Source organism: Acipenser ruthenus, chromosome 32, assembly GCF_902713425.1.
Source record: "Acipenser ruthenus chromosome 32, fAciRut3.2 maternal haplotype, whole genome shotgun sequence".
Taxonomy (NCBI): domain Eukaryota; kingdom Metazoa; phylum Chordata; class Actinopteri; order Acipenseriformes; family Acipenseridae; genus Acipenser; species Acipenser ruthenus.
Genome location: NC_081220.1, coordinates 4,700,511 through 4,722,735, shown reverse-complemented (window position 1 = coordinate 4,722,735; position 22,225 = coordinate 4,700,511). Strand labels below are relative to the sequence as shown.

The following is a 22,225-nucleotide window of genomic DNA, read 5'->3' as shown; positions in this document are numbered from 1 at the left end:
ATAATAATAATAATAATAATAATAATAATAATAATAATAATAGAAAGAGTGTTGCTATGGACCAGTGGGTTGTGGTGAAATGTAAAACCCAATGAGATGTTTCAGGAGGATGATGGGAGCCTGAACCCTAACCACCACAACTACCTGTGAGTTTATTTTTACTGCTTCTGTCACCTGCCTGCTTATTTAACTTTAGCAATTGAGAAAACTGTAATCTTTGCATTTAGATTTTGCACCGAAAACATATTCCATCAACAGTTTCACTTCCCAATACAATCATTCTATTAACCTGAAATATAAACAATTTAACACATTCAACCAGACCTCTAAATAGGTCAAGGGAAAATATCTCCTCTCAGCTGGGCCCCCTGTCTTTGTAAGTAGAATTATTTTGTCTTTTTCCCTACAAGTAATAGTTCTAATATGGATTGTCTTACAATAATTATTAGTAAAAGCATATGGTGAATAAAGCAATTAAACATTTTCATTTAGGGACAACATGTGAGATGTTTTTACTATCGATCATAACACTTTATTGTTGTATGTCTTTCTGTTGTCATGTGACCAAAAACATGTTAAATGTATAAAAGGCAGGTTAGACAAATAGACAATCTATTGCAATTTAGACGTTATATACCTATCTATGTATTATTAAAGCAGTTTAAAAAAGGGATGTGTTAATGAAGACGCTGTGGTACTAACTTGCCTGATGACCTTACCACGATAACATTTTTTAAGACGAGACATGTTCAGGTGCTAGACATGTACTAGCCTAGTAGGCTACTTGTAGTTAACAACTCTATATAATCAACAGTTTAAATATTGTCTTTCAGAAATTATCCTTTGTAATTAATTTATTATCTTTTTATACTGTAGCTATTCAACAATAAGTTAGTATTCCTTAATTTAGTTGCATATTATTAATCTCATTGCATACTACAATCGATAACTTGATGACCTATGATTAATATTATGATTATTTATTATTATTATTATTATTATTATTATTATTATTATTATTATTATTATTATTATTATTATTATTATTATTTACCGGCTGCCTTTATCCAAGGAGCTGTTTTCATACTAAATAAAAGCAAATACAATTGTATCTCCCAGCTCAACACCCCAAAACACCCAATCTATTTATTCATTATTGCTTATTATGTGTTTATTTTGCTTCAGTCTCAAATAACTCTTAAGATATTTAAATAGGTAGACTATAGTATTTGTAATGTTGGATTGATACATTAATTCTTAAAAAGACAACGCCGAAGGGTCTGATAAATGATTGCAATCATTTGAGATGCTGCATGTAGACAATAATGTAGGAGCACCACCACAGTTCCGACAAGGTTCCATAGTGTAGTGGTTATCACGTCTGCTTTACACGCAGAAGGCCCTGGGTTCGATCCCCAGTGGAACCACTGCAGTTTGTTTTTAAATCTTTTGGTTTACTGATTTAATAAATTCAGCTGAACGCCGCTGCATTCAGTTTCACCTGCCCATCCACTGTTTTGGTTCAGTTACTTCCTGGTCCATGACGTCACCACACCTCACCACTGCAAGTCATCCTGCCACAAGGTCTTAAGCCTTGATTTAAAAATGGCCACTGTGGGTGAATTTCTAAATTTTTGATTAGTGTTTGGGCTCCACAGTTGCGGAGCCCGAACACAGAAAGCAACCTCTCCTTTCCTTCTGAGCCTAACCCTTGGAACAGAGAGAAGGCCACTATCAGTTGACCTCAGCACACGCTGAGGCTGATAGGGGGACAACAACTCAGACAAGTAATCAGGTACCAAACCATTCAGTGCTTTAAAGGTAAGCAAAAGGATTTTAAAAGCAATTCTATATTACTGGGAGCCAGTGCAAAGAAGCCAGAACTGAAGTTATATGAGCTCTCTTTTTTGTATTGGTGAGGACCCTTGCAGCTGCATTTTGCACAAGCCATAGTCGAGAAACGGCTTGGCATCTAAGTCCAGCAAACAGAGCATTACAGTTGTCCAGTCTCGAAGAAATAAAGGCATGGACTACTTTCTCTGCATCGGATATAGACAGAAAATATCTAATTTTGGCAATATTTCTGAGATGGTAGAAAAAAACGTTTATAATCTTTTTGATGTGTGACTCAAAGTTTAAGGTAGAGTCAAAAATAATACCCAAATTTCTCACTTCAGATTTCAAATTTGGAGTTAGTTAACCCAAATTTTTTTTTGACAAGTCAAGTTGTTGCTGAGCACCCACTATCAACATTTCTGTCTTATCAGTTAAGTTGCAGAACAGTCTCGTAATTTATGATGTCACAGAAACCCTGGATGAAATTATTTTCCTGTAACTCACTGAAGTCCATCTATTATATATATATATATATATATATATATATATATATATATATATATATATATATATATATATATATATATATATATATATATATATATATATATATATATATATATATATATAAAACAAAGAACACAATTTTCTCTGAAATAACTTGAAACTGACAAAGGTAATTGGCATCCACCATTGTTTATTCCATATTTAATAGAAATCAGACTTTGCTTTTGATTTTTTATTCAACATAATATTGTAAATAAGAAAGCAAATGAAAATGGCATGGACAAAAATGATGGGACCGCTAACCTAATATGTTGTTGCACAACCTTTAGAGGCAATCACTGCAATCAAACGTTTTCTGTAGCTTTCAATGAGACTTCTGCACCTGTTAACCCTGCCAGAGCAAAAGCAGGCCAACATTCAATCAGTTAATCATATATATTTTCTATAGCGCCCCATATGCACTTCAAAAAATCTATTTGAAAAGAAGAAAATATCTAATTGTAAGCCTGGTCGAACAAAAGAAGTCTTCTGTGTAATTTTAAACAAAGAGCTCTTTCCACGATTTAAGATGCTTTCGAGAGACAGAATATTGGAATTGGCCGCCGAAACTGGGGAATAAAACTGCCTGTGATCAAAGTGGGCAGAAAAGTTGCATACTTTGCATAACGTATTTGGGAGGAAAGAAAACGGATCATCTCTGATTTACGACGTTTCCATGGTTTGGCCCGGCCACTGCCGTGTGGCTTGTTAAAACGATGAGTTCAGTTTTTTTTCTGCTGCTTGGTAATTCAGTTATGCGGCAACAGCAGCAGAGTGGCGCAGCGGAAGCGTGCTGGGCCCATAACCCAGAGGTCGATGGATCGAAACCATCCTCTGCTAGCTTGTTTTTCTTCTGTTTGCAAAGCAGTTTTTCTAAAATATTAACTGAAGGCAAGACTTCGTATTATATTCGCAATCAGGGAAATGTGCACATTACTGGACACATTTAAATCGACAACTGACCTCGAAAATGTTAGGTTTTCTATCAAATTCGTTTCTTTACAAATGACATTGCTTTCTTTTCTTTTTAAATTGTTCCCAGAAAGACCAAAAGATAAAGCCCTTGGGAATACGTCAATATTGCCAGCTCCTGCATATGTCAGCTCTTGAACTCTCTTAAAAATGGAGCTCTAAAACGTTTGCTTTGCAAGTTAATTAACAACCGTAACACTCAATAGCGTTTAATCCATGCGTTAATTAAATTTGGTTATTGATTTGTTCACATATTACAATGATGTTTTCAGGATTCCCGCATATTCTGAACATGCACAAAGTAATATGGCAATGGAATGACAGGGAAACCACTGCTTTATTCCCTCTGGTCGTATTTTGTCACGCTGACTACTATCCATATGAAAGTGCCGCAGTCACCTAAAGGATAAGGCACTAGCCTCCTAAACCAGGGATTGTGGTTTGGTCAATGTTTTATTAAAAACAAACTGTGTGTATTTGTTCTTGGTCTGTGATATGTTTATAGAACTTGGTACTTTACACAAAGTAGTTTTGGCCAAGTAGTTAAGGTGATGGACTTAAAAGATGTTGGAGTTTCCCCGCTCATGTTCACATCCTGCCGACTATGTGCCCCTTTTTATGTTTTCTTTGTTAATTTGTAAAGGTCTGTTAAGCTTTAAGGCATCAATCATTACTTGCTGTACTTTAAGTTTCTTCAAAACTAGTATTTGTAGAGCTGTTTTCAATATAACATGCAAGGAAGTGTTAATATGACTTTATTACCCAACTATGTCATTGAAGACTGGCCAACATTAATTTGGGAGTCACTTTAATTTATTGTGCAGTATCAAATGAAACATAAAAAAGAATCACAATACAATAAATCTCTGTTTGATCGCTATACAATCGATATGTTGTGTAGGCTAAATTGTTTAAATAAATGCACGGAAACATTAAAATCCAAACACGTTAAAAAACGAAATAGTGCGGAATAGAAACAAAGAAGGCTTTGACCTCGACGTGATTTGAACACGCAACCTTCTGATCTGGAGTCAGACGCGCTACCGTTGCGCCACGAAGTTCCGGCATACTACATGCTTGTTATGCAATGCTAGAGTGCACAGCAAGCATGCCAAACGCATGGTAATGCCGATGCTGATACTTGGAAAACACTCGGTATCACCAGGGTTATAGGAAACAGCCGACTCGATACGTGTTCGTAGCCAGCAGGGCTATGAAGTTGTCGCAAGTGTATTTAATTCTCAGCTTTAAAAGTAAAGAAAACATTAAACAACTAGTTTAAATCAGTAAAACTAGTATTTAACTAGGATTCTCTCAGCGCGTCTCCTTTGAATGCGCACTGGCACAAATGGGCTTTGATCGTCTAATTACGTGGCAGAATGTAATAATGTATTGGGTTAATTTACCAACAAAAGAAACATAAACAAACGTGTATGTATTTATTTGTGAATAAACTATCCTGCTTCTACGATGGGACGAGGGATCTTACATCGGCAATCTAATGACAGGCCAACCCCAGAGAGACTTTGTCTTGACCAGGGATTGATATAATTTAAAAACAAACTGCAGTGGTTCCACTGGGGATCGAACCCAGGGCCTTCTGCGTGTAAAGCAGACGTGATAACCACTACACTATGGAACATTGTCAAAACAGTGGTGGTGCTCCTACATTATTGTCTACATGCAGCATCTCAAATAATTGCAATCATTTATCAGACCCTTCGGCGTTGTCTTTTTAAGAATTAACCCTGCCAGACCGAACACAGGCCAACATTCAATCAATTAATCATATATATTTTTCTATAGCGCCCCATATGCGCTTCAAAAAATCTATTTGAAAAGAAGAAAATATCTAATTGTAAGCCTGGTCGAACAAAAGAAGTCTTCTGTGTAATTTTAAACAAAGAGCGCTTTCCACGATTTAAGATGCTTTCGAGAGACAGAATATTGGAATTGGCCGCCGAAACTGGGGAATAAAACTGCCTGTGATCAAAGTGGGCAGAAAAGTTGCATACTTTGCATAACGTATTTGGGAGAAAAGAAAACGGATCATCTCTGATTTACGACGTTTCCATGGTTTGGCCCGGCCACTGCCGTGTGGCTGGTTAAAACGATGAGTTCAGTTTTTTTTCTGCTTCTTGGTAATTCAGTTATGAGGCAACAGCAGCAGAGTGGCGCAGCAGAAGCGTGCTGGGCCCATAACCCAGAGGTCGATGGATCGAAACCATCCTCTGCTAGCTTGTTTTTCTTCTGTTTGCAAAGCAGTTTTTCTAAAATATTAACTGAAGGCAAGACTTCGTATTATATTCGCAATCAGGGAAATGTGCACATTACTGGAACATTTAAATCGACAACTAACCTCGAAAACGTTAGGTTTTCTATCAAATTCGTTTCTTTACAAATGACATTGCTTTCTTTTCTTTTTAAATTGTTCCCAGAAAGACCAAAAGATAAAGCCCTCGGGAATACGTCAATATTGCCAGCTCCTGCATATGTCAGCTCTTGAACTCTCTTTAAAATTGAGCTCTAAAACGTTTGCTTTGCAAGTTAATTAACAACCGTAACACTCAATAGCGTTTAATCCATGCGTTAATTAAATTCGGTTATTGATTTGTTCACATATTACAATGCTGTTTTCAGGATTCCCGCATATTCTGAACATGCACAATGTAATATGGCAATGGAATGACAGGGAAACCACTGCTTTTTTCCCTCTGGTCGTATTTTGTCACGCTGACTACTATCCATATGAAAGTGCCGCAGTCACCTAAATGATAAGGCACTAGCCTCCTAAATCAGGGATTGTGGTTTGGTCAATGTTTTATTAAAAACAAACTGTGTGTATTTGTTCTAGGTCTGTTATATTTTTAAAGAATTTGGTATTTTACACAAAGTAGTTTTGGCCAAGTAGTTAAGGTGATGGACTTAAAAGATGTTGGAGTTTCCCCGCTCATGTTCACATCCTGCCGACTATGTGCCCCTTTTTTATGTTTTCTTTGTTAATTTGTAAAGGTCTGTTAAGCTTCAAGGCATCAATCATTACTTGCTGTACTTTAAGTTTCTTCAAAACTAGTATTTGTAGAGCTGTTTTCAATATAACATGCAAGGAAGTGTTAATATGACTTTATTCCCCAACTATGTCATTGAAGACTGGCCAACATTAATTTGGGAGTCACTTTAATTTATTGTGCAGTATCAAATGAAACATAAAAAAGAATCACAATACAATAAATCTCTGTTTGATCGCTATACAATCGATATGTTGTGTAGGCTAAATTGTTTAAATAAAGGCACGGAAACATTGAAAACCAAACACATTAAAAAACGAAATAGTGCGGAATAGAAACAAAGAAGGCTTTGACCTCGACGTGATTTGAACACGCAACCTTCTGATCTGGAGTCAGACGCGCTACCGTTGCGCCACGAAGTCGGAGCATACTACATGCTTGTTATGCAATGCTAGAGTGCACAGCAAGCATGCCAAACGCATGGTAATGCCGATGCTGATACTTGGAAAACACTCGGTATCACCAGGGTTATAGGAAACAGCCGACTCGATACGTGTTCGTAGCCAGCAGGGCTATGAAGTTGTCGCAAGTGTGTTTAATTCTCAGCTTTAAAAGTAAAGAAAACATTAAACAACTAGTTTAAATCAGTAAAACTAGTATTTAACTAGGATTCTCTCAGCGTGTCTCCTTTGAATGCGCACTGGCACAAATGGGCTTTGATCGTCTAATTACGTGGCAGAATGTAATAATGTATTGGGTTAATTTACCAACAAAAGAAACGTAAACAAATGTGTATGCATTTATTTGTGAATAAACTATCCTGCTTCTACGATGGGACCAGGGATCTTACATCGGCAATCTAATGACAGGCCAACCCCAGAGAGACTTTGTCTTGACCAGGGATTGATATAATTTAAAAACAAACTGCAGTGGTTCCACTGGGGATCGAACCCAGGGCCTTCTGCGTGTAAAGCAGACGTGATAACCACTACACTATGGAACCTTGTCGGAACAGTGGTGGTGCTCCTACATTATTGTCTACATGCAGCATCTCAAATAATTGCAATCATTTATCAGAACCTTCGGCGTTGTCTTTTTAAGAATTAACCCTGCCAGACCGAACGCAGGCCAACATTCAATCAATTAATCATATATATTTTCTATAGCGCCCCATATGCGCTTCAAAAAATCTATTTGAAAAGAAGAAAATATCTAATTGTAAGCCTGGTCGAACAAAAGAAGTCTTCTGTGTAATTTTAAACAAAGAGCGCTTTCCACGATTTAAGATGCTTTCGAGAGACACAATATTGGAATTGGCCGTCGAAACTGGGGAATAAAACTGCCTGTGATCAAAGTGGGCAGAAAAGTTGCATACTTTGCATAACGTATTTGGGAGAAAAGAAAACGGATCATCTCTGATTTACGACGTTTCCATGGTTTGGCCCGGCCACTGCCGTGTGGCTGGTTAAAACGATGAGTTCAGTTTTTTTTCTGCTGCTTGGTAATTCAGTTATGCGGCAACAGCAGCAGAGTGGCGCAGCGGAAGCGTGCTGGGCCCATAACCCAGAGGTCGATGGATCGAAACCATCCTCTGCTAGCTTGTTTTTCTTCTGTTTGCAAAGCAGTTTTTCTAAAATATTAACTGAAGGCAAGACTTCGTATTATATTCGCAATCAGGGAAATGTGCACATTATTGGAACATTTAAATCGACAACTAACCTCGAAAATGTTAGGTTTTCTATCAAATTCGTTTCTTTACAAATGACATTGCTTTCTTTTCTTTTTAAATTGTTCCCAGAAAGACCAAAAGATAAAGCCCTTGGGAATACGTCAATATTGCCAGCTCCTGCATATGTCAGCTCTTGAACTCTCTTTAAAATTGAGCTCTAAAACGTTTGCTTTGCAAGTTAATTAACAACCGTAACACTCAATAGCGTTTAATCCATGCGTTAATTAAATTTGGTTATTGATTTGTTCACATATTACAATGCTGTTTTCAGGATTCCCGCATATTCTGAACATGCACAATGTAATATGGCAATGGAATGACAGGGAAACCACTGCTTTTTTCCCTCTGGTCGTATTTTGTCACGCTGACTACTATCCATATGAAAGTGCCGCAGTCACCTAAATGATAAGGCACTAGCCTCCTAAACCAGGGATTGTGGTTTGGTCAATGTTTTATTAAAAACAAACTGTGTGTATTTGTTCTTGGTCTGTGATATGTTTATAGAACTTGGTACTTTACACAAAGTAGTTTTGGCCAAGTAGTTAAGGTGATGGACTTAAAAGATGTTGGAGTTTCCCCGCTCATGTTCACATCCTGCCGACTATGTGCCCCTTTTTTATGTTTTCTTTGTTAATTTGTAAAGGTCTGTTAAGCTTTAAGGCATCAATCATTACTTGCTGTACTTTAAGTTTCTTCAAAACTAGTATTTGTAGAGCTGTTTTCAATATAACATGCAAGGAAGTGTTAATATGACTTTATTCCCCAACTATGTCATTGAAGACTGGCCAACATTAATTTGGGAGTCACTTTAATTTATTGTGCAGTATCAAATGAAACATAAAAAAGAATCACAATACAATAAATCTCTGTTTGATCGCTATACAATCGATATGTTGTGTAGGCTAAATTGTTTAAATAAATGCACGGAAACATTCAAATCCAAACACGTTAAAAAACGAAATAGTGCGGAATAGAAACAAAGAAGGCTTTGACCTCGACGTGATTTGAACACGCAACCTTCTGATCTGGAGTCAGACGGGCTACCGTTGCGCCACGAAGTCCGGGCATACTACATGCTTGTTATGCAATGCTAGAGTGCACAGCAAGCATGCCAAACGCATGGTAATGCCGATGCTGATGCTTGGAAAACACTCGGTATCACCAGGGTTATAGGAAACAGCCGACTCGATATGTGTTCGTAGCCAGCAGGGCTATGAAGTTGTCGCAAGTGTGTTTAATTCTCAGCTTTAAAAGTAAAGAAAACATTAAACAACTAGTTTAAATCAGTAAAACTAGTATTTAACTAGGATTCTCTCAGCGCGTCTCCTTTGAATGCGCACTGGCACAAATGGGCTTTGATCGTCTAATTACGTGGCAGAATGTAATAATGTATTGGGTTAATTTACCAACAAAAGAAACGTAAACAAACGTGTATGTATTTATTTGTGAATAAACTATCCTGCTTCTACGATGGGACCAGGGATCTTACATCGGCAATCTAATGACAGGCCAACCCCAGAGAGACATTGTCTTGACCAGGGATTGATATAATTTAAAAACAAACTGCAGTGGTTCCACTGGGGATCGAACCCAGGGCCTTCTGCGTGTAAAGCAGACGTGATAACCACTACACTATGGAACCTTGTCGAAACAGTGGTGGTGCTCCTACATTATTGTCTACATGCAGCATCTCAAATAATTGCAATCATTTATCAGAACCTTCGGCGTTGTCTTTTTAAGAATTAACCCTGCCAGTCCGAACGCAGGCCAACATTCAATCAATTAATCATATATATTTTTTATAGCGCCCCATATGCGCTTCAAAAAATCTATTTGAAAAGAAGAAAATATCTAATTGTAAGCCTGGTCGAACAAAAGAAGTCTTCTGTGTAATTTTAAACAAAGAGCGCTTTCCACGATTTAAGATGCTTTCGAGAGACAGAATATTGGAATTGGCCGCCGAAACTGGGGAATAAAACTGCCTGTGATCAAAGTGGGCAGAAAAGTTGCATACTTTGCATAACGTATTTGGGAGAAAAGAAAACGGATCATCTCTGATTTACGACGTTTCCATGGTTTGGCCCGGCCACTACCGTGTGGATGGTTAAAACGATGAGTTCAGTTTTTTTTTCTGCTGCTTGGTAATTCAGTTATTGGGCAAAAGTAGCAGAGTGGCGCAGCGGAAGCGTGCTGGGCCCATAACCCAGAGGTCGATGGATCGAAACCATCCTCTGCTAGCTTGTTTTTCTTCTGTTTGCAAAGCAGTTTTTCTAAAAAATTAACTGAAGGCAAGACTTCGTATTATATTCGCAATCAGGGAAATGTGCACATTACTGGAACATTTAAATCGACAACTAACCTCGAAAACGTTAGGTTTTCTATCAAATTCGTTTCTTTACAAAGACATTGCTTTCTTTTCTTTTTAAATTGTTCCCAGAAAGACCAAAAGATAAAGCCCTTGGGAATACGTCAATATTGCCAGCTCCTGCATATGTCAGCTCTTGAACTCTCTTTAAAATTGAGCTCTAAAACGTTTGCTTTGCAAGTTAATTAACAACCGTAACAATCAATAGCGTTTAACCCATGCGTTAATTAAATTCGGTTATTGATTTGTTCACATATTACAATGCTGTTTTCAGGATTCCCGCATATTCTGAACATGCACAATGTAATATGGCAATGGAATGACAGGGAAACCACTGCTTTTTTCCCTCTGGTCGTATTTTGTCACGCTGACTATTATCCATATGAAAGTGCCGCAGTCACCTAAAGGATAAGGCACTAGCCTCCTAAACCAGGGATTGTGGTTTGGTCAATGTTTTATTAAAAACAAACTGTGTGTATTTGTTCTTGGTCTGTGATATGTTTATAGAACTTGGTACTTTACACAAAGTAGTTTTGGCCAAGTAGTTAAGGTGATGGACTAAAAAGATGTTGGAGTTTCCCCGCTCATGTTCACATCCTGCCGACTATGTGCCCCTTTTTTATGTTTTCTTTGTTAATTTGTAAAGGTCTGTTAAGCTTTAAGGCATCAATCATTACTTGCTGTACTTTAAGTTTCTTCAAAATTAGTATTTGTAGAGCTGTTTTCAATATAACATGCAAGGAAGTGTTAATATGACTTTATTCCCCAACTATGTCATTGAAGACTGGCCAACATTAAATTGGGAGTCACTTTAATTTATTGTGCAGTATCAAATGAAACATAAAAAAGAATCACAATACAATAAATCTCTGTTTGATCGCTATACAATCGATATGTTGTGTAGGCTAAATTGTTTAAATAAATGCACGGAAACATTCAAATCCAAACACGTTAAAAAACGAAATAGTGCGGAATAGAAACAAAGAAGGCTTTGACCTCGACGTGATTTGAACACGCAACCTTCTGATCTGGAGTCAGACGGGCTACCGTTGCGCCACGAAGTCCGGGCATACTACATGCTTGTAATGCAATGCTAGAGTGCACAGCAAGCATGCCAAACGCATGGTAATGCCGATGCTGATACTTGGAAAACACTCGGTATCACCAGGGTTATAGGAAACAGCCGACTCGATACGTGTTCGTAGCCAGCAGGGCTATGAAGTTGTCGCAAGTGTGTTTAATTCTCAGCTTTAAAAGTAAAGAAAACATTAAACAACTAGTTTAAATCAGTAAAACTAGTATTTAACTAGGATTCTCTCAGCGCGTCTCCTTTGAATGCGCACTGGCACAAATGGGTTTTGATCGTCTAATTACGTGGCAGAATGTAATAATGTATTGGGTTAATTTACCAACAAAAGAAACATAAACAAACGTGTATGTATTTATTTGTGAATAAACTATCCTGCTTCTACGATGGGACCAGGGATCTTACATCGGCAATCTAATGACAGGCCAACCCCAGAGAGACTTTGTCTTGACCAGGGATTGATATAATTTAAAAACAAACTGCAGTGGTTCCACTGGGGATCGAACCCAGGGCCTTCTGCGTGTAAAGCAGACGTGATAACCACTACACTATGGAACCTTGTCGGAACTGAGTTGGTGGTGCTCCTACATTATTGTCTACATGCAGCATCTCAAATAATTGCAATCATTTATCAGACCCTTCGGCGTTGTCTTTTTAAGAATTAACCCTGCCAGACCGAACACAGGCCAACATTCAATCAATTAATCATATATATTTTTCTATAGCGCCCCATATGCGCTTCAAAAAATCTATTTGAAAAGAAGAAAATATCTAATTGTAAGCCTGGTCGAACAAAAGAAGTCTTCTGTGTAATTTTAAACAAAGAGCGCTTTCCACGATTTAAGATGCTTTCGAGAGACAGAATATTGGAATTGGCCGCTGAAACTGGGGAATAAAACTGCCTGTGATCAAAGTGGGCAGAAAAGTTGCATACTTTGCATAACGTATTTGGGAGGAAAGACAACGGATCATCTCTGATTTACGACGTTTCCATGGTTTGGCCCGGCCACTGCCGTGTGGCTGGTTAAAACGATGAGTTCAGTTTTTTTTCTGCTGCTTGGTAATTGAGTTATGCTGGAACAGCAGCAGAGTGGCGCAGCGGAAGCGTGCTGGGCCCATAACCCAGAGGTCGATGGATCGAAACCATCCTCTGCTAGCTTGTTTTTCTTCTGTTTGCAAAGCAGTTTTTCTAAAATATTAACTGAAGGCAAGACTTCGTATTATATTCGCAATCAGGGAAATGTGCACATTACTGGACACATTTAAATCGACAACTAACCTCGAAAACGTTAGGTTTTCTATCAAATTCGTTTCTTTACAAATGACATTGCTTCCTTTTCTTTTTAAATTGTTCCCAGAAAGACCAAAAGATAAAGCCCTTGGGAATACGTCAATATTGCCAGCTCCTGCATATGTCAGCTCTTGAACTCTCTTAAAAATTGAGCTCTAAAACGTTTGCTTTGCAAGTTAATTAACAACCGTAACACTCAATAGCTTTTAATCCATGCGTTAATTAAATTCGGTTATTGATTTGTTCACATATTACAATGCTGTTTTCAGGATTCCCGCATATTCTGAACATGCACAATGTAATATGGCAATGGAATGACAGGGAAATCACTGCTTTTTTCCCTCTGGTCGTATTTTGTCACGCTGACTACTATCCATATGAAAGTGCCGCAGTCACCTAAAGGATAAGGCACTAGCCTCCTAAACCAGGGATTGTGGTTTGGTCAATGTTTTATTAAAAACAAACTGTGTGTATTTGTTCTTGGTCTGTGATATGTTTATAGAACTTGGTACTTTACACAAAGTTGTTTTGGTCAAGTAGTTAAGGTGATGGACTTAAAAGATGTTGGAGTTTCCCCGCTCATGTTCACATCCTGCCGACTATGTGGCCCTTTTTTTATGTTTTCTTTGTTAATTTGTATAGGTCTGTTAAGCTTTAAGACATCAATCATTACTTGCTGTACTTTAAGTTTCTTCAAAACTAGTATTTGTAGAGCTGTTTTCAATATAACATGCAAGGAAGTGTTAATATGACTTTATTCCCCAACTATGTCATTGAAGACTGGCCAACATTAATTTGGGAGTCACTTTAATTTATTGTGCAGTATCAAATGAAACATAAACAAGAATCACAATACAATAAATCTCTGTTTGATCGCTATACAATCGATATGTTGTGTAGGCTAAATTGTTTAAATAAATGCACGGAAACATTCAAATCCAAACACGTTACAAAACGAAATAGTGCGGCATAGAAACAAAGAAGGCTTTGACCTCGACGTGATTTGAACACGCAACCTTCTGATCTGGAGTCAGACGCGCTACCGTTGCGCCACGAACTCCGGGCATACTACATGCTTGTTATGCAATGCTAGAGTGCACAGCAAGCATGCCAAACGCATGGTAATGCCGATGCTGATACTTGGAAAACACTCGGTATCACCAGGGTTATAGGAAACAGCCGACTCGATACGTGTTCGTAGCCAGCAGGGCTATGAAGTTGTCGCAAGTGTGTTTAATTCTCAGCTTTAAAAGTAAAGAAAACATTAAACAACTAGTTTAAATCAGTAAAACTATTATTTAACTAGGATTCTCTCAGCGCGTCTCCTTTGAATGTGCACTGGCACAAATGGGCTTTGATCGTTTAATTACGTGGCAGAATGTAATAATGTATTGGGTTAATTTACCAACAAAAGAAACATAAACAAACGTGTATGTATTTATTTGTGAATAAACTATCCTGCTTCTACGATGGGACCAGGGATCTTACATCGACAATCTAATGACAGGCCAACCCCAGAGAGGCTTTGTCTTGACCAGGGATTGATATAATTTAAAAACAAACTGCAGTGGTTCCACTGGGGATCGAACCCAGGGCCTTCTGCGTGTAAAGCAGACGTGATAACCACTACACTATGGAACAGTGTCGAAACAGTGGTGGTGCTCCTACATTATTGTCTACATGCAGCATCTCAAATAATTGCAATCATTTATCAGACCCTTCGGCGTTGTCTTTTTAAGAATTAACCCTGCCAGACCGAACGCAGGCCAACATTCAATCAATTAACCATATATATTTTCTATAGCGCCCCATATGCGCTTCAAAAAATCTATTTGAAAAGAAGAAAATATCTAATTGTAAGCCTGGTCGAACAAAAGAAGTCTTCTGTGTAATTTTAAACAAAGAGCGCTTTCCACGATTTAAGATGCTTTCGAGAGACAGAATATTGGAATTGGCCGCCGAAACTGGGGAATAAAACTGCCTGTGATCAAAGTGGGCAGAAAAGTTGCATACTTTGCATAACGTATTTGGGAGAAAAGAAAACGGATCATCTCTGATTTACGACGTTTCCATGGTTTGGCCCGGCCACTGCCGTGTGGCTGGTTAAAACGATGAGTTCAGTTTTTTTTTTTTTTCTGCTGCTTGGTAATTCAGTTATGCGGCAACAGCAGCAGAGTGGCGCAGCGGAAGCGTGCTGGGCCCATAACCCAGAGGTCGATGGATCGAAACCATCCTCTGCTAGCTTGTTTTTCTTCTGTTTGCAAAGCAGTTTTTCTAAAATATTAACTGAAGGCAAGACTTCGTATTATATTCGCAATCAGGGAAATGTGCACATTACTGGAACATTTAAATCGACAACTAACCTCGAAAACGTTAGGTTTTCTATCAAATTCGTTTCTTTACAAATGACATTGCTTTCTTTTCTTTTTAAATTGTTCCCAGAAAGACCAAAAGATAAAGCCCTTGGGAATACGTCAATATTGCCAGCTCCTGCATATGTCAGCTCTTGAACTCTCTTAAAAATTGAGCTCTAAAACGTTTGCTTTGCAAGTTAATTAACAACCGTAACACTCAATAGCGTTTAATCCATGCGTTAATTAAATTCGGTTATTGATTTGTTCACATATTACAATGCTGTTTTCAGGATTCCCGCATATTCTGAACATGCACAATGTAATATGGCAATGGAATGACAGGGAAACCACTGCTTTTTTCCCTCTGGTCGTATTTTGTCACGCTGACTACTATCCATATGAAAGTGCCGCAGTCACCTAAAGGATAAGGCACTAGCCTCCTAAACCAGGGATTGTGGTTTGGTCAATGTTTTATTAAAAACAAACTGTGTGTATTTGTTCTTGTTCTGTGATATGTTTATAGAACTTGGTACTTTACACAACGTAGTTTTGGCCAAGTAGTTAAGGTGATGGACTTAAAAGATGTTGGAGTTTCCCCGCTCATGTTCACATCCTGCCGACTATGTGCCCCTTTTTTATGTTTTCTTTGTTAATTTGTAAAGGTCTGTTAAGCTTTAAGGCATCAATCATTACTTGCTGTACTTTAAGTTTCTTCAAAACTAGTATTTGTAGAGCTGTTTTCAATATAACATGCAAGGAAGTGTTAATATGACTTTATTCCCCAACTATGTCATTGAAGACTGGCCAACATTAATTTGGGAGTCACTTTAATTTATTGTGCAGTATCAACTGAAACATAAAAAAGAATCACAATACAATAAATCTCTGTTTGATCGCTATACAATCGATATGTTGTGTAGGCTAAATTGTTTAAATAAATGCATGGAAACATTCAAATCCAAAAACGTTAAAAAACGAAATAGTGCGGAATAGAAACAAAGAAGGCTTTGACCTCGACGTGATTTGAACACGCAACCTTCTGATCTGGAGTCAGACGCTCTACCGTTGCGCGACTAAGTCCGGGCATACTACATGCTTGTTATGCAATGCTAGAGTGCACAGCAAGCATGCCAAACGCATGGTAATGCCGATGCTGATACTTGGAAAACACTCGGTATCACCAGGGTTATAGGAAACAGCCGACTCGATACGTGTTCGTAGCCAGCAGGGCTATGAAGTTGTCGCAAGTGTGTTTAATTCTCAGCTTTAAAAGTAAAGAAAACATTAAACAACTAGTTTAAATCAGTAAAACTAGTATTTAACTAGGATTCTCTCAGCGCGTCTCCTTTGAATGCGCACTGGCACAAATGGGCTTTGATCGTCTAATTACGTGGCAGAATGTAATAATGTATTGGGTTAATTTACCAACAAAAGAAACATAAACAAACGTGTATGTATTTATTTGTGAATAAACTATCCTGCTTCTACGATGGGACCAGGGATCTTACATCGGCAATCTAATGACAGGCCAACCCCAGAGAGACTTTGTCTTGACCAGGGATTGATATAATTTAAAAACAAACTGCAGTGGTTCCACTGGGGATCGAACCCAGGGCCTTCTGCGTGGAAAGCAGACGTGATAACCACTACACTATGGAACCTTGTCGAAACAGTGGTGGTGCTCCTACATTATTGTCTACACACAGCATCTCAAATAATTGCAATCATTTATCAGACCCTTCGGCGTTGTCTTTTTAAGAATTAACCCTGCCAGACCGAACGCAGGCCAACATTCAATCAATTAATCATATATATTTTCTATAGCGCCCCATATGCGCTTCAAAAAATCTATTTGAAAAGAAGAAAATATCTAATTGTAAGCCTGGTCGAACAAAAGAAGTCTTCTGTGTAATTTTAAACAAAGAGCGCTTTCCACGATTTAAGATGCTTTCGAGAGACAGAATATTGGTATTGGCCGCCGAAACTGGGGAATAAAACTGCCTGTGATCAAAGTGGGCAGAAAAGTTGCATACTTTGCATAACGTATATCGGAGAAAAGAAAACGGATCATCTCTGATTTATGACGTTTCCATGGTTTGGCCCGGCCACTGCCGTGTGGCTGGTTAAAACGATGAGTTCAGTTTTTTTTTTTTTTCTGCTGCTTGGTAATTCAGTTATGCGGCAACAGCAACAGAGTGGCGCAGCGGAAGCGTGCTGGGCCCATAACCCAGAGGTCGATGGATCGAAACCATTCTCTGCTAGCTTGTTTTTCTTCTGTTTGCAAAGCAGTTTTTCCAAAATATTAACTGAAGGCAAGACTTCGTATTATATTCGCAATCAGGGAAATGTGCACATTACTGGAACATTTAAATCGACAACTAACCTCGAAAACGTTAGGTTTTCTATCAAATTCGTTTCTTTACAAATGACATTGCTTTCTTTTCTTTTTAAATTGTTCCCAGAAAGACCAAAAGATAAAGCCCTTGGGAATACGTCAATATTGCCAGCTCCTGCATATGTCAGCTCTTGAACTCTCTTTAAAATTGAGCTCTAAAACGTTTGCTTTGCAAGTTAATTAACAACCGTAACACTCAATAGCGTTTAATCCATGTGTTAATTAAATTCGGTTATTGATTTGTTCACATATTACAATGCTGTTTTCAGGATTCCCGCATATTCTGAACATGCACAATGTAATATGACAATGGAATGACATTGAAACCACTGCTTTTTTCCCTCTGGTCGTATTTTGTCACGCTGACTACTATCCATATGAAAGTGCCGCAGTCACCTAAAGGATAAGGCACTAGCCTCCTAAACCAGGGATTGTGGTTTGGTCAATGTTTTATTAAAAACAAACTGTGTGTATTTGTTCTTGGTCTGTGATATGTTCATAGAACTTGGTACTTTACACAAAGTAGTTTCGGCCAAGTAGTTAAGGTGATAGACTTTAAAGATGTTGAAGTTTCCCCGCTCATGTTCACATCCTGCTGACTATGTGCCCCTTTTTTATGTTTTCTTTGTTAATTTGTAAAGGTCTGTTAAGCTTTAAGGCATCAATCATTACTTGCTGTACTTTAAGTTTCTTCAAAACTAGTATTTGTAGAGCTGTTTTCAATATAACATGCAAGGAAGTGTTAATATGACTTTATTCCCCAACTATGTCATTGAAGACTGGCCAACATTAATTTGGGAGTCACTTTAATTTATTGTGCAGTATCAAATGAAACATAAAAAAGAATCACAATACAATACATCTCTGTTTGATCGCTATACAATCGATATGTTGTGTAGGCTAAATTGTTTAAATAAATGCACGGAAACATTCAAATCCAAACACGTTAAAAAACGAAATAGTGCGGAATAGAAACAAAGAAGGCTTTGACTTCGACGTGATTTGAACACGCAACCTTCTGATCTGGAGTCAGACGCGCTACCGTTGCGCCACGAAGTCCGGGCATACTACATGCTTGTTATGCAATGCTAGAGTGCACATCAAGCATGCCAAACGCATGGTAATGCCGATGCTGATACTTGGAAAACACTCGCTATCACCAGGGTTATAGGAAACAGCCGACTCGATACGTGTTCGTAGCCAGCAGGGCTATGAAGTTGTCGCAAGTGTGTTTAATTCTCAGCTTTAAAAGTAAAGAAAACATTAAACAACTAGTTTAAATCAGTAAAACTAGTATTTAACTAGGATTCTCTCAGCGCGTCTCCTTTGAATGCGCACTGGCACAAATGGGCTTTGATCGTCTAATTACGTGGCAGAATGTAATAATGTATTGGGTTAATTTACCAACAAAAGAAACATAAACAAACGTGTATGTATTTATTTGTGAATAAACTATCCTGCTTCTACGATGGGACGAGGGATCTTACATCGGCAATCTAATGACAGGCCAACCCCAGAGAGACTTTGTCTTGACCAGGGATTGATATAATTTAAAAACAAACTGCAGTGGTTCCACTGGGGATCGAACCCAGGGCCTTCTGCGTGTAAAGCAGACGTGATAACCACTACACTATGGAACCTTGTCGACACAGTGGTGGTGCTCCTACATTATTGTCTACATGCAGCATCTCAAATAATTGCAATCATTTATCAGACCCTTCGGCGTTGTCTTTTTAAGAATTAACCCTGCCAGACCGAACGCAGGCCAACATTCAATCAATTAATCATATATATTTTCTATAGCGCCCCATATGCGCTTCAAAAAATCTATTTGAAAAGAAGAAAATATCTAATTGTAAGCCTGGTCGAACAAAAGAAGTCTTCTGTGTAATTTTAAACAAAGAGCGCTTTCCACGATTTAAGATGCTTTCGAGAGACAGAATATTGGAATTGGCCGCCGAAACTGGGGAATAAAACTGCCTGTGATCAAAGTGGGCAGAAAAGTTGCATACTTTGCATAACGTATTTGGGAGAAAAGAAAACGGATCATCTCTGATTTACGACGTTTCCATGGTTTGGCCCGGCCACTGCCGTGTGGCTGGTTAAAACGATGAGTTCAGTTTTTTTTTCTGCTGCTTGGTAATTCAGTTATGCGGCAACAGCAGCAGAGTGGCGCAGCGGAAGCGTGCTGGGCCCATAACCCAGAGGTCGATGGATCGAAACCATCCTCTGCTAGCTTGTTTTTCTTCTGTTTGCAAAGCAGTTTTTCTAAAATATTAACTGAAGGCAAGACTTCGTATTATATTCGCAATCAGGGAAATGTGCACATTACTGGAACATTTAAATCGACAACTAACCTCGAAAACGTTAGGTTTTCTATCAAATTCGTTTCTTTACAAATGACATTGCTTTCTTTTCTTTTTAAATTGTTCCCAGAAAGACCAAAAGATAAAGCCCTTGGGAATACGTCAATATTGCCAGCTCCTGCATATGTCAGCTCTTGAACTCTCTTAAAAATTGAGCTCTAAAACGTTTGCTTTGCAAGTTAATTAACAACCGTAACACTCAATAGCGTTTAATCCATGCGTTAATTAAATTCGGTTATTGATTTGTTCACATATTACAATGCTGTTTTCAGGATTCCCGCATATTCTGAACATGCACAATGTAATATGGCAATGGAATGACAGGGAAACCACTGCTTTTTTCCCTCTGGTCGTATTTTGTCACGCTGACTACTATCCATATGAAAGTGCCGCAGTCACCTAAAGGATAAGGCACTAGCCTCCTAAACCAGGGATTGTGGTTTGGTCAATGTTTTATTAAAAACAAACTGTGTGTATTTGTTCTTGGTCTGTGATATGTTTATAGAACTTGGTACTTTACACAAAGTAGTTTTGGCCAAGTAGTTAAGGTGATGGACTTAAAAGATGTTGGAGTTTCCCCGCTCATGTTCACATCCTGCCGACTATGTGCCCCTTTTTTATGTTTTCTTTGTTAATTTGTAAAGGTCTGTTAAGCTTTAAGGCATCAATCATTACTTGCTGTACTTTAAGTTTCTTCAAAACTAGTATTTGTAGAGCTGTTTTCAATATAACATGCAAGGAAGTGTTAATATGACTTTATTCCCCAACTATGTCATTGAAGACTGGCCAACATTAATTTGGGAGTCACTTTAATTTATTGTGCAGTATCAACTGAAACATAAAAAAGAATCACAATACAATAAATCTCTGTTTGATCGCTATACAATCGATATGTTGTGTAGGCTAAATTGTTTAAATAAATGCACGGAAACATTCAAATCCAAACACGTTAAAAAACGAAATAGTGCGGAATAGAAACAAAGAAGGCTTTGACCTCGACGTGATTTGAACACGCAACCTTCTGATCTGGAGTCAGACGCTCTACCGTTGCGCGACGAAGTCCGGGCATACTACATGCTTGTTATGCAATTCTAGAGTGCACAGCAAGCATGCCAAACGCATGGTAATGCCGATGCTGATACTTGGAAAACACTCACTATCACCAGGGTTATAGGAAACAGCCGACTCGATACGTGTTCGTAGCCAGCAGGGCTATGAAGTTGTCGCAAGTGTGTTTAATTCTCAGCTTTAAAAGTAAAGAAAACATTAAACAACTAGTTTAAATCAGTAAAACTAGTATTTAACTAGGATTCTCTCAGCGCGTCTCCTTTGAATGCGCACTGGCACAAATGGGCTTTGATCGTCTAATTACGTGGCAGAATGTAATAATGTATTGGGTTAATTTACCAACAAAAGAAACATAAACAAACGTGTATGTATTTATTTGTGAATAAACTATCCTGCTTCTACGATGGGACCAGGGATCTTACATCGGCAATCTAATGACAGGCCAACCCCAGAGAGACTTTGTCTTGACCAGGGATTGATATAATTTAAAAACAAACTGCAGTGGTTCCACTGGGGATCGAACCCAGGGCCTTCTGCGTGTAAAGCAGACGTGATAACCACTACACTATGGAACCTTGTCGAAACAGTGGTGGTGCTCCTACATTATTGTCTACATGCAGCATCTCAAATAAGTGCAATCATTTATCAGACCCTTCGGCGTTGTCTTTTTAAGAATTAACCCTGCCAGACCGAACGCAGGCCAACATTCAATCAATTAATCATATATATTTTCTATAGCGCCCCATATGCGCTTCAAAAAATCTATTTGAAAAGAAGAAAAAATCTAATTGTAAGCCTGGTCGAACAAAAGAAGTCTTCTGTGTAATTTTAAACAAAGAGCGCTTTCCACGATTTAAGATGCTTTCGAGAGACAGAATATTGGAATTGGCCGCCGAAACTGGGGAATAAAACTGCCTGTGATCAAAGTGGGCAGAAAAGTTGCATACTTTGCATAACGTATTTGGGAGAAAAGAAAACGGATCATCTCTGATTTACGACGTTTCCATGGTTTGGCCCGGCCACTGCCGTGTGGCTGGTTAAAACGATGAGTTCAGTTTTTTTTTTCTGCTGCTTGGTAATTCAGTTATGCGGCAACAGCAGCAGAGTGGCGCAGCGGAAGCGTGCTGGGCCCATAACCCAGAGGTCGATGGATCGAAACCATCCTCTGCTAGCTTGTTTTTCTTCTGTTTGCAAAGCAGTTTTTCTAA

The 22,225-nt window shown here is 38.4% G+C and overlaps 15 non-coding genes across 15 annotated transcripts; 1 reads left to right on the top strand and 14 right to left on the bottom strand.

The window, feature by feature from the left end:
• The first annotated feature begins 1,354 nt into the window (after window positions 1–1,354).
• Window positions 1,355–1,427, top strand: trnav-uac (transfer RNA valine (anticodon UAC)). The gene has a single exon. It is a non-coding gene; the product is annotated as a tRNA-Val (tRNA).
• A 2,916-nt stretch (window positions 1,428–4,343) lies between these two features.
• Window positions 4,344–4,415, bottom strand: trnaw-cca (transfer RNA tryptophan (anticodon CCA)). The gene has a single exon. It is a non-coding gene; the product is annotated as a tRNA-Trp (tRNA).
• A 508-nt stretch (window positions 4,416–4,923) lies between these two features.
• trnav-uac (transfer RNA valine (anticodon UAC)) lies at window positions 4,924–4,996 on the bottom strand. Its single transcript has one exon. It is a non-coding gene; the product is annotated as a tRNA-Val (tRNA).
• Window positions 4,997–6,712: 1,716 nt separating this feature from the next.
• trnaw-cca (transfer RNA tryptophan (anticodon CCA)) lies at window positions 6,713–6,784 on the bottom strand. The gene has a single exon. It is a non-coding gene; the product is annotated as a tRNA-Trp (tRNA).
• Window positions 6,785–7,292: 508 nt separating this feature from the next.
• Window positions 7,293–7,365, bottom strand: trnav-uac (transfer RNA valine (anticodon UAC)). Its single transcript has one exon. It is a non-coding gene; the product is annotated as a tRNA-Val (tRNA).
• Window positions 7,366–9,080: 1,715 nt separating this feature from the next.
• Window positions 9,081–9,152, bottom strand: trnaw-cca (transfer RNA tryptophan (anticodon CCA)). The gene has a single exon. It is a non-coding gene; the product is annotated as a tRNA-Trp (tRNA).
• Window positions 9,153–9,660: 508 nt separating this feature from the next.
• On the bottom strand, window positions 9,661–9,733 carry trnav-uac (transfer RNA valine (anticodon UAC)). Its single transcript has one exon. It is a non-coding gene; the product is annotated as a tRNA-Val (tRNA).
• A 1,715-nt stretch (window positions 9,734–11,448) lies between these two features.
• Window positions 11,449–11,520, bottom strand: trnaw-cca (transfer RNA tryptophan (anticodon CCA)). The gene has a single exon. It is a non-coding gene; the product is annotated as a tRNA-Trp (tRNA).
• Window positions 11,521–12,028: 508 nt separating this feature from the next.
• Window positions 12,029–12,101, bottom strand: trnav-uac (transfer RNA valine (anticodon UAC)). Its single transcript has one exon. It is a non-coding gene; the product is annotated as a tRNA-Val (tRNA).
• Window positions 12,102–13,822: 1,721 nt separating this feature from the next.
• Window positions 13,823–13,894, bottom strand: trnaw-cca (transfer RNA tryptophan (anticodon CCA)). Its single transcript has one exon. It is a non-coding gene; the product is annotated as a tRNA-Trp (tRNA).
• Window positions 13,895–14,402: 508 nt separating this feature from the next.
• trnav-uac (transfer RNA valine (anticodon UAC)) lies at window positions 14,403–14,475 on the bottom strand. Its single transcript has one exon. It is a non-coding gene; the product is annotated as a tRNA-Val (tRNA).
• A 2,301-nt stretch (window positions 14,476–16,776) lies between these two features.
• trnag-ucc (transfer RNA glycine (anticodon UCC)) lies at window positions 16,777–16,849 on the bottom strand. The gene has a single exon. It is a non-coding gene; the product is annotated as a tRNA-Gly (tRNA).
• A 1,721-nt stretch (window positions 16,850–18,570) lies between these two features.
• Window positions 18,571–18,642, bottom strand: trnaw-cca (transfer RNA tryptophan (anticodon CCA)). Its single transcript has one exon. It is a non-coding gene; the product is annotated as a tRNA-Trp (tRNA).
• Window positions 18,643–19,150: 508 nt separating this feature from the next.
• Window positions 19,151–19,223, bottom strand: trnav-uac (transfer RNA valine (anticodon UAC)). Its single transcript has one exon. It is a non-coding gene; the product is annotated as a tRNA-Val (tRNA).
• A 2,296-nt stretch (window positions 19,224–21,519) lies between these two features.
• Window positions 21,520–21,592, bottom strand: trnav-uac (transfer RNA valine (anticodon UAC)). Its single transcript has one exon. It is a non-coding gene; the product is annotated as a tRNA-Val (tRNA).
• Window positions 21,593–22,225: the final 633 nt, after the last annotated feature.